Below are 12,036 nucleotides of genomic sequence, written 5' to 3' on the forward strand. Positions count from 1 at the left end.
GCTGTTAAGGAATCTTAGGTATTGAAGCCCATACTGAGCATGTTTGGCCTGTAATAGCTGTATACATACCAAAGGCTGTTAATCCCTGGAGCCCTGCTAAGAAAAATAGAATACATGTCCTAATTATTTTAAGTATGATGTTTAACAATATAAATCATTCCAGTCTGCATCAGATCCTTTGTGCAAAGGAAGCTATTATTCCAGAGAAGGCTTCTGTGGCATAATAATGAGAGTTGAGTTGGTAACAAGCAAAGTAGTAAATAACTGCTTGTTGTGAAGGGGGCACCTTTATATTGAAAATAAAAACACACATACAGTATAATGAACTGTAAATCTATATTTATTAAAATCATTTTAATTGGATATAACTGATAGAATAAATTGAAGTATAAATTAAAGTAAAAGCTAAAAAATCAATCGCTCTTTATGGCTTATACAGAAAAGCTCTAAGGCCACTGCTAGAGTGCCACCTTTTTCACCCGCGAGCCAGATTCAAATGTTAAAAGAGCTGGGGAGCAACACAAGCATGAAAACTAGCGTGATCATTGGTCCCTGTGATGGCCTTTGCCCCCTCATGTCTGCTGACTCTTGTGATGGCCTTTGGCTCACATGGCTGCTGGCTCTTGTTAGGGTACTTGGCTAGTGTTGCTGTTGGCTTTTTACTATGGCTTTGGTTAGTGGCTTCTGGTCTTTGCTATTGTGTGTTTGAAGGTTTTGTCTAAAGCCTTTGGTACATACTGTATTTTTGCTGGTCTTTTCCTGCCTTGGTTGTGTCCGGCCTTTGCTGTGGCCCTTGGCACATGTGGTGTACGGCCTTTGCTGTGGCCTTTGGCGCATGTGGAGTCTGGGATTTTGGCGCATGTGGCCTCTGGACTTTAGCTCTGGTCCTTGGTGCATGCAGCTGCTGGCCTTTTCTGTGGGATTTGGAAAGCTTCACTGTTGCCTCGTGACAGTTTAGGGAAGGACAACAGCCTTTGGTAGAAAGAACGTCTGCCTTCGGCTACAATCCTTGCATGCATTGTGGCTGCCTTGCACTAGCATTTGGCATGCTGGGTGACTCCAGTCGAGGTTTTCGTATCAGCTGTTTGTTGCCATGAGTTTAGAGTCAGTAGCTCGTCTCTGTGCTGACTGGTATTCAGTAGCTGGCTGGGTCATTGTATGTTGGCTTTATATCTGATCTTTGCTTTAGTATTGTGTACATCGCTACTTTCTAGCAATGGCTGGCAAGTGGACCATTGTTTTGTAGGTACAGTAACTGGCTAGTACATTCAGGGTGGATTGAGGTGTGCGTTAGGTGTTTCAAGCAAAATTCTAGCTTGTGTACCATTATTTATGCACTGACTGCTTTCAACTGGTGGTTGGCATGTTCTGCGAGGTTTTGGGCATCAATGACTATAGGTGTGGCAGCTTCTTGTGTATTTATGCAGGCATGCACGATAGCTGGCTTGTCCACAAGTGGTTGCAGACATGGCATCTATGCTGGTGAGTTGTGTTGGCATAGCACATGTGTTGGCTGGCTTGTGTGCATGGAGGCTGACTTGTGTGAAAGTTGTTACATGCGTCCTCCCTGGTTGGCACCAGTAGATGGGGTCCCTAGGGGTGCTTGAACTGTAGTGTGGTACTAGATACTGGTGTGGTACTAGATGGTAGTTAGCACCAAGCCTACATTTCTAAGGTCACATGCTAGTGCTGAAGGTTGGGTACATTGCTCCAGCACTAATGGTAATGTGTACAAGATGTTGCAAGAATTTTGGTGGGGATAATCTGGCCTGTGGGTGGTTTCTAGGGTGGTGACACTAGCAATCTGGTTTTGGCCCCTAGTGGGCACTTGTGATTAGACAGTTTTCTTTTTCCTTTTCAGCTGGGGTTTTTAAGTGTTGGCAACCATATTGTGGAAGTCTCTCTAGTGTGGGAAGGTACACCTCGAGCATGGGATAATCTTTTTTGCTCTGTGTTGCTTGAGTCTCATCATATGTTATACGTTGGTAGTTCAGAGTTGGAATTGTAGTCTTGTTGTCAAATTGATTTTCAGGCCCTAGTACATTCTGATACCTATGGCTTGTAGAGTGTTTTCATATCCAATTGTCTGAGGCTATAAGTTATATCAGTTTCTCTGTTTCATGGATGTGCTGTTTGCCTTGTAAGCCATGGCTTTGGTAGCAAGTTGATGAGTTATTTTTCTGACCCCTTTTTGTCTTGGGGGTATTGCTTGGTAGATCCCATCTGTAGAAAAAAATGAGGAATTCACTTACTGTACCTTCATATAATAAATTCCATTTCTTCTAGTCCTGACGTGTCAGTACAGGGTTTCCCATCTCAAGTTTATTAATATTGGTTTCTGTACTGCTTGGTAAATTTATAACAGTGGTGAGGAGGAAGTCATGTGGTCTTATAGGTCATCTTTAATTTTTAAACTGTTGTTCAAGAACCAGGTTAGAAGAAACCATTGACTCATGACTGGCCGAATTAAGGACAAAGTCTGATTGAAGTTGGCTGCACCATGCCACAAATTTTACAATTAAAAGTGATTGTGTATTCTACCAACGGGTCACATATGCCATCATAGATCTGAAGTGACCTCGGGAGATCTTGTTTATGTCTGTCATGCCCCTGGCTATGCCCCCTGCTCCACTCCCTGCTCCACTACTTTGGACAATATTGAAGGACTTTGGCTGATGATCATATATGTGTTTTGATGGAGTAGGCAAGGTAGGTTTTGGGAAACAAGGAAAAGTTGTGCTCACCACTAATTTTTAAAACCATTAGGCGGGGTTGCAATGAGGCTGTGACCACAAACTACATATAGACAAATACAAGATTCCTCTGCACTCAACCCATTATCAATATATTTAAGACAGAGACATTTTGTGCATACTGCTACTGAAAAATGCCTTACCCTTTAAACAAAACAGGGATTGTTTGTCCATATATTGCAATATATTTAAGCTGGCCAACTACGTCAAAGTCATCCCATATCTGGCCAGTCCTATGCTCAATTTTCATCTGATTCATTAAGAATTCTATTGCTTCATTATACATTTTACAAAGGTAGGTTTTGGGTGAATATTGCTGACCGTCAGGGGCGATCCTTGCCATTTTGCTGCCTGAGGCACCTTTTCAGTGCCAGAGGGGGCGGGAGTGGTCCACGTCACTAGTGCAGAGATGGCAATTGCGCTCTCTGCACTAGAAGAAGCCGAATTTTAGGGTTGAAAACCAGAAATTCAGCTCTTAGTTACCAGGAGTGGCATTTTTGGCGCCCCTGGCAACCAGGGGTGCGCTGCTGTCTGAGGCGAGTGTCTCAACTCGCCTCATTGGTGGAGCACCCTTGCTGACAGAGACTAGTGGAGTTGTTAAATCAAAGAAACTTCTAACCAAAAGGGGGATTTGAGATTTCTGATGGAGCGAGATGATTCCACTTACATACACAACAATGCACTTTTACATAAATCCAAACAAATAAAGATGAAATAATAAAATATTTCAGTCCTTTATTTCCCCGTTTCCACCTTTTCCAAAACGAGTCAAAATGTAATCAGAACGGAATTTAATTCATTTTCCATCTTTAAAAATGACACGGTTGATTTGGCGGTATTTAGGGAACGGTTTGTGTTCTCTAGATCCAACTCTTTAAGAATGTAACACACATTTAATTGCAGATAAACCTACTCTCATTCTACGAGCAGAGAATTAATTGATGAGTAATCAGCAATTTTTTTTTCTTTTACCAGTCATAAAAGTTGGACTAGTTCCTAACCCTGACGGTAAGCAGGCATAAATGTTTGATGATGCTAGCTTTATATTTCAGAGCCATTGCAGGAGCATTTACTATAATACCTTTTCTGCAATAAGTAAGCCAATATAGACATTAACCCATTTGCACTGCAAGAAGCAGCGTTGCAGCAAAAAACGTTTGGTGCCAATGGGAAACATCACAATGGCAAGGAATAAAGTAGTGCAGAAACATGTTATTGCTTACCTTTTTTTAGTTTTTTAGTTTGTATTAAAGTAGTCGTATGGGGAGAGATTGGGAATAGCCTTTTTAAAGGAGAGCTAAAAACAGCATAGTTGTACAACATGGTGCATTGTATTGGTTTTCATAGATGTGAAGATGTACAGCATATGGTTGTTATATGATAGATGGATCATATTTAAGGAATAAATAGCTTACTTGTGGGTGCCGGCAAAATAGCATGCTTGCCAAATGGTACAATGTATTCATGCAGAAACAAAATGGGTCTACCCTAGTACAAAGAAATAAAACACATATTCTATATAAATCCCTACTCTCCTATATAACTAAGTGCAAGGAAAACCATACAAGCTTTCTGGGAGGGGCCCTTTGCTGTGTTGGTATTGTAGCAATGAGGGGCCCTTTGGCTGTGTTGGTATTCCTTCCTTCCTTCCTCCCTTCCTTCCTTCCTTCCTTCCTATCCCATCCTCCCTTCCTTTCCATTTAAATTTTAGCTAAAAGCTGGAACCCTGAGTATACCATCACACAAAGTGATAATCAGATGAAAAGGTGACAATGTTAGAAAAGTGTGGATGAGGGTTCTTCAACCACAAAGCCCTGTGCTTCCTTTAAGAGGCTGGTTTTGGCCAAAAATGCTTGTACTTGTGCTAAAATAATTTTTCCTCCATATGGCCAGAGAAGATGTGATTTTATATGGAAAGTGCTCCTTTGTTCATCCTCAGAAAGATAACCTTTTTCAGATTATAACATGCACAAGCTTGTTTGCTTATAACTATGCTGTCTATTTTCCTTTACAGTTTGACTGCTTTTGTCCAAAGAAATGTACTTTGGGGAATTTTATCCAAAGAGATGTACTTTGGGGAAGGTACCACTACATGGGTTATAAGAGCTCTTGGGAAGAAACATATTGCAAAGGACTGAAATGTGCAATTATTTATTCCATCCAGAGTTAATCTGTAGCAGTGTTATATTTAAAGTACTGTGCTAGTTAGACAGTCAGAGAATATTTCCATTAGTGAGTGCACAACATGTCCCTATTGCAGAAGGGTTTAATTGTATCAGATGGCCATTATATTTTTTTTCTTTCTATATCAAGTATATTTGCGATGATGTGCAATTTTTTTTTTAAAAAAAACGTCCATTGACTTTAATGCATTAGAACAAAAAAGTCGCCATAAGAAAAAACTCCTATTCACTTTAATGCATTTGGAGAAAAAAGTTACCATAAGAAAAAACGCCCATTGACTTCAATGCATTTGGAGCAAGAAAAATTGTTGCTCGTGTAAAAAAACGCTCATTGACGTATTACGCAAAATTTCACAGTTTTGTGATTTTTTTCGCAGTTTCACAAATTTTTCAGCGAACTGAAACAGGACAGATTCGCTCATCACTAATATAAAGTTTGTTATTGCTGCAAATTTGTGTGTATTTTGTTTCATATTGGGAAATTCCAGCCTCTTCTTAATTTCTGTGGAAGGTTCAGCCACAGGAAAATGCCAAGTCAATGGGAGTGATTCTTTTTGAAGGGGGTATGCCAAAAAAGGGTCGCAGGTGTTTGAACATGGAATTTTATTCTTCACCAGATTATTTATTATCTGTTATGTATTAGGATCTCAAAAGTGGGTTACCTCCAATATCTGTTGGAGAGTTACATTTTGATCATTGGGCATTCTGTGGTACCCAAACTGTAGGGCTGCCCACCCAGTGGGCCTGGAGTATTGATTAGGGAGGCTCAACCCTAAGTTCAGGAAGGGTAAAAGTTCGGGTGACTGCCAATTTGTTTTATAGATGCTCAGTTTGAAAGTAGGTTAGTGAGAGATTTGGGGTGAATAGTCAGTTGTTATATTAGTCCTTCTGCAAACTGTGGCTGAATGGCTGATATCTGATGCAATGTCATGGTATATAGGGAAGTTCAATGTAAACATATGGGACAGACAGCATCAGACGTATATAACAAATGAATGACCCCTGTTGATGGTGACCCTAATGCTTATTTGTGTGCCATGAAATTAGACTTTATGCACCTCTGAGAAAGAGACCGATACTACTAACTTGTAAAATTCTGTGCAACATGTAGGTCGTATATGATAAATATTAGCTAATGGATAAACATACTGCTAGCACTTTAAATGTGTCGCATCTATTCTTTACTGCGAAAGCAATTTATCATCAGTTAAAATCTCTTCCTCATTTATTACAATGGCCTTTGTTTTCACGCCGTAATATTCAGAGTGACACAGCTCATTAGGAGAAGCGGTGCTTCAGTGGCTGTTGATAAAAATGTCTGCGCTGGTCCCTGGGGTAATGTAGTGAGATAAATCCTCTGACAGGCAGAAAGGGATGGGATGCTGAAAGTGGGCCGCATCACTTACACACTGAACCAGCCATAAAGGCTCAGGCCCAGACTGACAATCTGTGGGTTCTGGCAAATGCCAGAGGGGCTGCTATAAGGTCCCATAGAAAGTCAGTATTTAGTGGGCTGGTGGGGCCTGTTTGGGCCTCTATGTAGACTGATTGGGCCTCTGTGTACCTGAAATGCCAGGGCTCATTTTAATTCTCAGTCCAGACCTGCTCAAGAACACCATTTGGCCAAGTCAGTCCTGCTACTTTTATGTAATATGTGTATTTCCTACAGTTTATTTATGATTATATAGTTGGCTTGGGGGTGGAACCAAAAGGGGCATTTACCCTACACCCCCAGTATCACCACTTAGGAAGAAATACAGATTAAAGTACAAATGATATATTGTGCAATCATTGGCAGTATATACATTAGTAGATTTGTTGTTTAATTTCATTTCCCCTTCCATAAATGAGGTGCACCAGCCTTCTTTCTTGGCCAGGGGAGCCTATACTAGAACTGTGACATTGAATGCTTCAATATGTTTAATATTTATGAAGAAGCTAAAGCTGTAAAGGTGTAGGACCTGTTATCCAGAATGCTCTGGGGTTTTCTGGATAACGGCTCTTTCTGTAATTAGATTTTCATACCTTAAGTCTACTAGAAAATCATGTAAACATTAAATAAACCCAAATAGGCTGGTTCTGCTTCCAATAAGGATTAATTATATCTTGGGATCAAGTACAAGGTACTTACTACTACAGGTATGGGACCTGTTATCCAGAATGCTCGGGACCTGGGGTTTTCCAGATAACGGATCTTTCCGTAATTTGGGTCTTCATGCCTTATGTCTACTAGAAATTCATTTAAACATTAAATAAACCCAAATAGGCTGTTTTTACTTCGAATAAGGATTAATTATAATTTAGTTGGGATCAAGTACAAGCTACTGTTTTATTATTACAGAGAAAAAGGAAATCATTTTTTAAAAATTTGGATTATTTGGATAAAATGGAGTCTATGGGAGACAGTCTATTATATAAAGAAATGGACTGCAGCTCACCGTTTGTTTGCTTGATAGGTTATCCTGCGAGGTATCCTGTGTTGATCCCCCAATAGAGTCAATCAGTAGAATTCGAATGCAGGACAAATCCACAGCAGTATTCTTAACTGCAAAAACTTTTATTGGGAATACACAACACACAACATGTTTCGGGCTAGGCCCTTTATCAAGTGTGCAGGAACATACAAGGTGTGGGTATTTAAACATTTTGTGACCTTTCACCTACTGTGATGCATTGTGGGTAAGTCAGAATTGGTATTAATTAAAACCATTTAAAACAATTAAGTCAATTAATATGCATAACACAAACAGTTTTTCAGTCTCCACGAAATTCGCTTGAATCCACCAATTTGTGAAGTATTCGTGTAGTGGAAATACAAAAACCTTTTAAAATTTAACACTATTTGAGACAAAACTAAAAATAAAAGAGTCCATTTCTCCATTTCCACTTGTCGCCAGGCCAATACTCCAGTAGTCTAGCCTATACGTAAAGGAAACTGCCGTTAGGCCTATCCAGGCACTAGCTATAGAAAATGTTGTTACTCACGCATTAGTGTTACATTAATAGTGGTTTAAAGACATTGTTGCTTTCCAGGTTAATAGATACTTTTTGTATAATGTTGTTACTATGTCAACATTGTTATATTTACTTATAATTGCAACATGATGTAGCCAGCATGTAATTTTAGTCTCCTGTATCAAAACTCACCATTACTTGATACGGCAGGAGATCCGTAAAGACTAGCTGACTGTCAATATCTCCTGTAGAAGAAATAAGTAATTAATACTCTAAAACTTCAGATTTACAAAAAGCATACTAGATTTAGTTGTTCATTCATCCCTTTAGGATAAACACAATCCAGGCGCCTAATCCATCGTGCTTCTCTTTGCAATAACATGGTATTTCTATCGCCTCCTTTAGGTGATTTCGGCACGACCTCCAATACCTTCCATTTTAATTGGCAGGCATTATGTTTAGCAGTGGCAAAGTGTCTAGATACTGGAGTGTCATTATAAGTGTCTGCTTTGAAATTTCTGATGTTATTTTTATGTTCCTTAATTCTAGTGTTGACAGATCGAATTGTTTTACCCACGTCAAGTATTCCGCATGGACATTTCAATACATAGACCACAAAATTAGTGGTGCAGGTGGCAAAAGGCATTAGTTTTATTTCTTTACCTGTTATTGGGTGGTTTATGTTAGCGCCTTTTATAATTGAGTTGCAGCAGTTACAGCTCATACAGGGAATGCTTCAATATGTTTAATATTTATGAAGAAGCTAAAGCTGTAAAGGTGTAGGACCTGTTATCCAGAATGCTCTGGGGTTTTCTGGATAACGGCTCTTTCTGTAATTAGATTTTCATACCTTAACTCTACTAGAAAATCATGTAAACATTAAATAAACCCAAATAGGCTGGTTCTGCTTCCAATAAGGATTAATTATATCTTGGGATCAAGTACAAGGTACTTACTACTACAGGTATGGGACCTGTTATCCAGAATGCTCGGGACCTGGGGTTTTCCGGATAACGGATCTTTCCGTAATTTGGGTCTTCATGCCTTATGTCTACTAGAAATTCATTTAAACATTAAATAAACCCAAATAGGCTGGTTTTACTTCGAATAAGGATTAATTATAATTTAGTTGGGATCAAGTACAAGCTACTGTTTTATTATTACAGAGAAAAAGGAAATCATTTTTTAAAAATTTGGATTATTTGGATAAAATGGAGTCCGTAATTCGGGGCTTTCTGGATATCGGGTTTCCAGATAAGGGATCCTATACCTGTACTACTACAATCATTTTTAAGCATTTGGATTGTTTAATTATAATGGAGTCTACTGGAGATGAACTTTCTGTAATTCTGAGCTTTCTGGATAATAGGTTTCTGGATAAGTGATCCCATACCTGGATTTATCAAAGGGCCATAAATATACCAATATCTATTAAAGGAAAATAGCAGCTTTTTCTGCTTTGGCTTCTTAGAGAAATTTTCTTGAAAATCTGCTAATTCCACTGTGGTAAATTCCTTAGATATTTACAGGGAGATTAAAAGGATTTCCCTGCAGTCACCTGCTATTGGAGTTCTGTATCAGTGTTATGCTTGTTAACGTTGTGGGTGAATTAATTTGCCAGGAGCAAATTTCGGCGTTTCACCACTGGCGAATAAAAAGTTTGGACGCGCGTCGGAAAAGTCACTCGCGTCAAAACCGTTGCGCATCAACATTATCCGGACATCCATTGACTTTAACACCGGCGTCTAAATTGATGCACGCTTCAGAATTGACGCAGGCATCAAAATTCATATTTTCGCAAAATTTTCGCCGTTTCGTGAATTTCGCTGGAAGGGGCCAGCTGTTGCTAAGGTTTAAACACCCTCTGAATTGCCAGAAGGGCCCCATTCTTTGCCGTTCTGATAAACCTTGCGTGAGTAGGATTTGGCCTTATTAGATGAAGGAAGAAAAATCTTCTGCCTTGCATGTAGTAATGGTTTTCACCGATTATGACTTTTACTACTATGGAGATCTACTCTAATTTGAGAAGAGAAAGCTTTGTAAAATCCCAGGCAAAAGGCATTGCTGCAAAGACTGCAGGTCAGTGATGTGACTATAGGGGGGAGCAAACCCCATGAGTACAGGGGGCCTGGTACAGACAGGTTGGGGTTGTGGGAGTGCAGATCACATGACAGGTGAGTATGACCACAAATGGAGGGTACCTGTATGTTTTTGCTAAGGGTTCAAGGCACTGCTGCAGATGTCAAAAGACACACACACAAAAAGTTGTTCTACTTTCTCGCCTCACTTTGATAACTATGGAGCAGATTTCTAGACTCAAAGAAGCAGATTTACTAAAGGGAGAAGTGCTTTCGAAAATTCACCAGAAATCTCATCTGCAGGGACATCGGCAATTTACTAACAGGTGTAGAGGACAATATGCTATCGGAAGAGACTGTAGCTAGCTCAGATTCGGGCAGACCCTGGCCAAGACAGCCGGGCACCCAAGGCAACCCGGCCGCTTTGCCCCCTTGTCAGCACCAGAGCCGGGCCAAGCCGGGCAGGCACCCTAGGCAGCCTGCCCGGCTGCTGCGCCGGCTGGATGAGCGCTTCTGCGCATGTGCAAAAATACGCTTCTGTGCATGCGCAAAAAGACTCTCCTGCGCATGCGCGAAAAAAGGCTTTTGCGCATGTGTGAGAAACGCTTCTGCTTCTGCGTGGAATACTGCTTCTGCGCATGTGCGAATTAACGCATGCATGGCACAGTGGGCGGTCGGCAGAGAAGGGACCGGACTAGGGGTAGGAGTAAGTGCGTGCCTGATGCCCCTCCAGCTTTGCGCCCTAGGCACGTGCCTACTCTGCCTACCCCTAGTTCCGGCCCTGGCCAGCACAGCCTCAAGTGTGCATGAGTGTGCGTCCAGAACTACGCATGTGTGTGCGTCTGATATTTCAATTCACTCTGGAGAGGGGGTAAGTTGAAAGAAGAGGTACATGCTTGGTGCACCCACTTCGTTGTACCCTAGGCACTTGCCTCCTCTGCCTACCCCTAGTTCCGGCCCTGGTTTCACGCCCTACCACCAGGCGAATTTCCGCTCAGGCAAACAATTGTTACTCTGCAAATTCACCAAAGTCCAGCCCTATATAGTATATAGGTATTGGACCTGTTATCCAGAATGTTTGAGAACTGGGGTTTTCCGGATAAAGGCTCTTTCTATAATGTGGATTGCCATAATTTGTCTTCAAAAAAAATAATTTAAGCATTAACTAAACCAAACCAGATTGTTTTGTTTTCAAAGTATTTTTATTATTACAGAGAAAAAGGACATTTTTTTTTTTTGTAACTTAAATTTTTATTAGCAATCACAATGTTACTGACAGTATAGAATACAAGTATACTATTACGTATATAGCATAACACGAAGAGAAAAGGAAATCATTTTACATTTTTTGAACTACTTGATTGAAATGGAGTCTATGTGAGACGGCCTTCCCCAAATCTGGAGCTTTCCGGATAAAGGGTTTCCTGATAGCGGATCCCATACCCGTAATTCAAACACATAAATAGATTCTTGGGCTTTTTTTTTTTTTAGATAACGCTTGTGATCATGCTCTTTTATGTAAAATAGCTGTGTATTTGGATGGGTGACTGGGTATGAAAACAATGTGGGGTTATATACATCACATAATTGTGGGTGCAACACAAAAAAGCAGCTGCTCCTTGTTTCCCAATTTTTCGATATGATTTTCAGACAGAGACAAATGCACAGCAAACCCTCTTATGCAAATCTGTAAACATGGGGGAAATGAGCCCCTGCTCTCATCGACTAAATCCAATATAAACATGCATTTGTTTGCAGGTTATACTGTAGCGTGGGGCTTCTGGATCTGATCCATTTATAGTCTCATTAGTTCAGTTTCCCTTGAGATGAAAGACAAATCTCCATGCTCCCCTGTATATTTGGGACATAGATCCACTGCAGCAGAGAATAGAAGACAGCACTGCCTCCAAAGGGTTAATCCATTTGCACAGCGAAATTGCCTTTTCTATGATCAAGTGCCGGCTAGGAAACAGAGGATGAAATCTGTGTATAGTAACCCTTCTCAAGCTGAACTAGCAATGATCAGCGTTCTCCAGAATTAGAGCACAATTCATTAGCACAGTTGGA

General features: G+C 40.4%; 1 long non-coding RNA gene across 1 annotated transcript; it reads right to left on the reverse strand.

Moving 5' to 3' along the window:
- Positions 1-324: 324 nt before the first annotated feature.
- LOC121400399 lies at positions 325-7,530 on the reverse strand. The gene is made up of 2 exons (XR_005965716.1): positions 7,375-7,530; positions 325-2,223 (listed from the first exon to the last, which is right to left on the reverse strand). It is a non-coding gene; the product is annotated as an uncharacterized LOC121400399 (long non-coding RNA).
- Positions 7,531-12,036: the final 4,506 nt, after the last annotated feature.

Source organism: Xenopus laevis, chromosome 2S (genome assembly GCF_017654675.1).
Source record: "Xenopus laevis strain J_2021 chromosome 2S, Xenopus_laevis_v10.1, whole genome shotgun sequence".
Lineage (NCBI taxonomy): Eukaryota > Metazoa > Chordata > Amphibia > Anura > Pipidae > Xenopus > Xenopus laevis.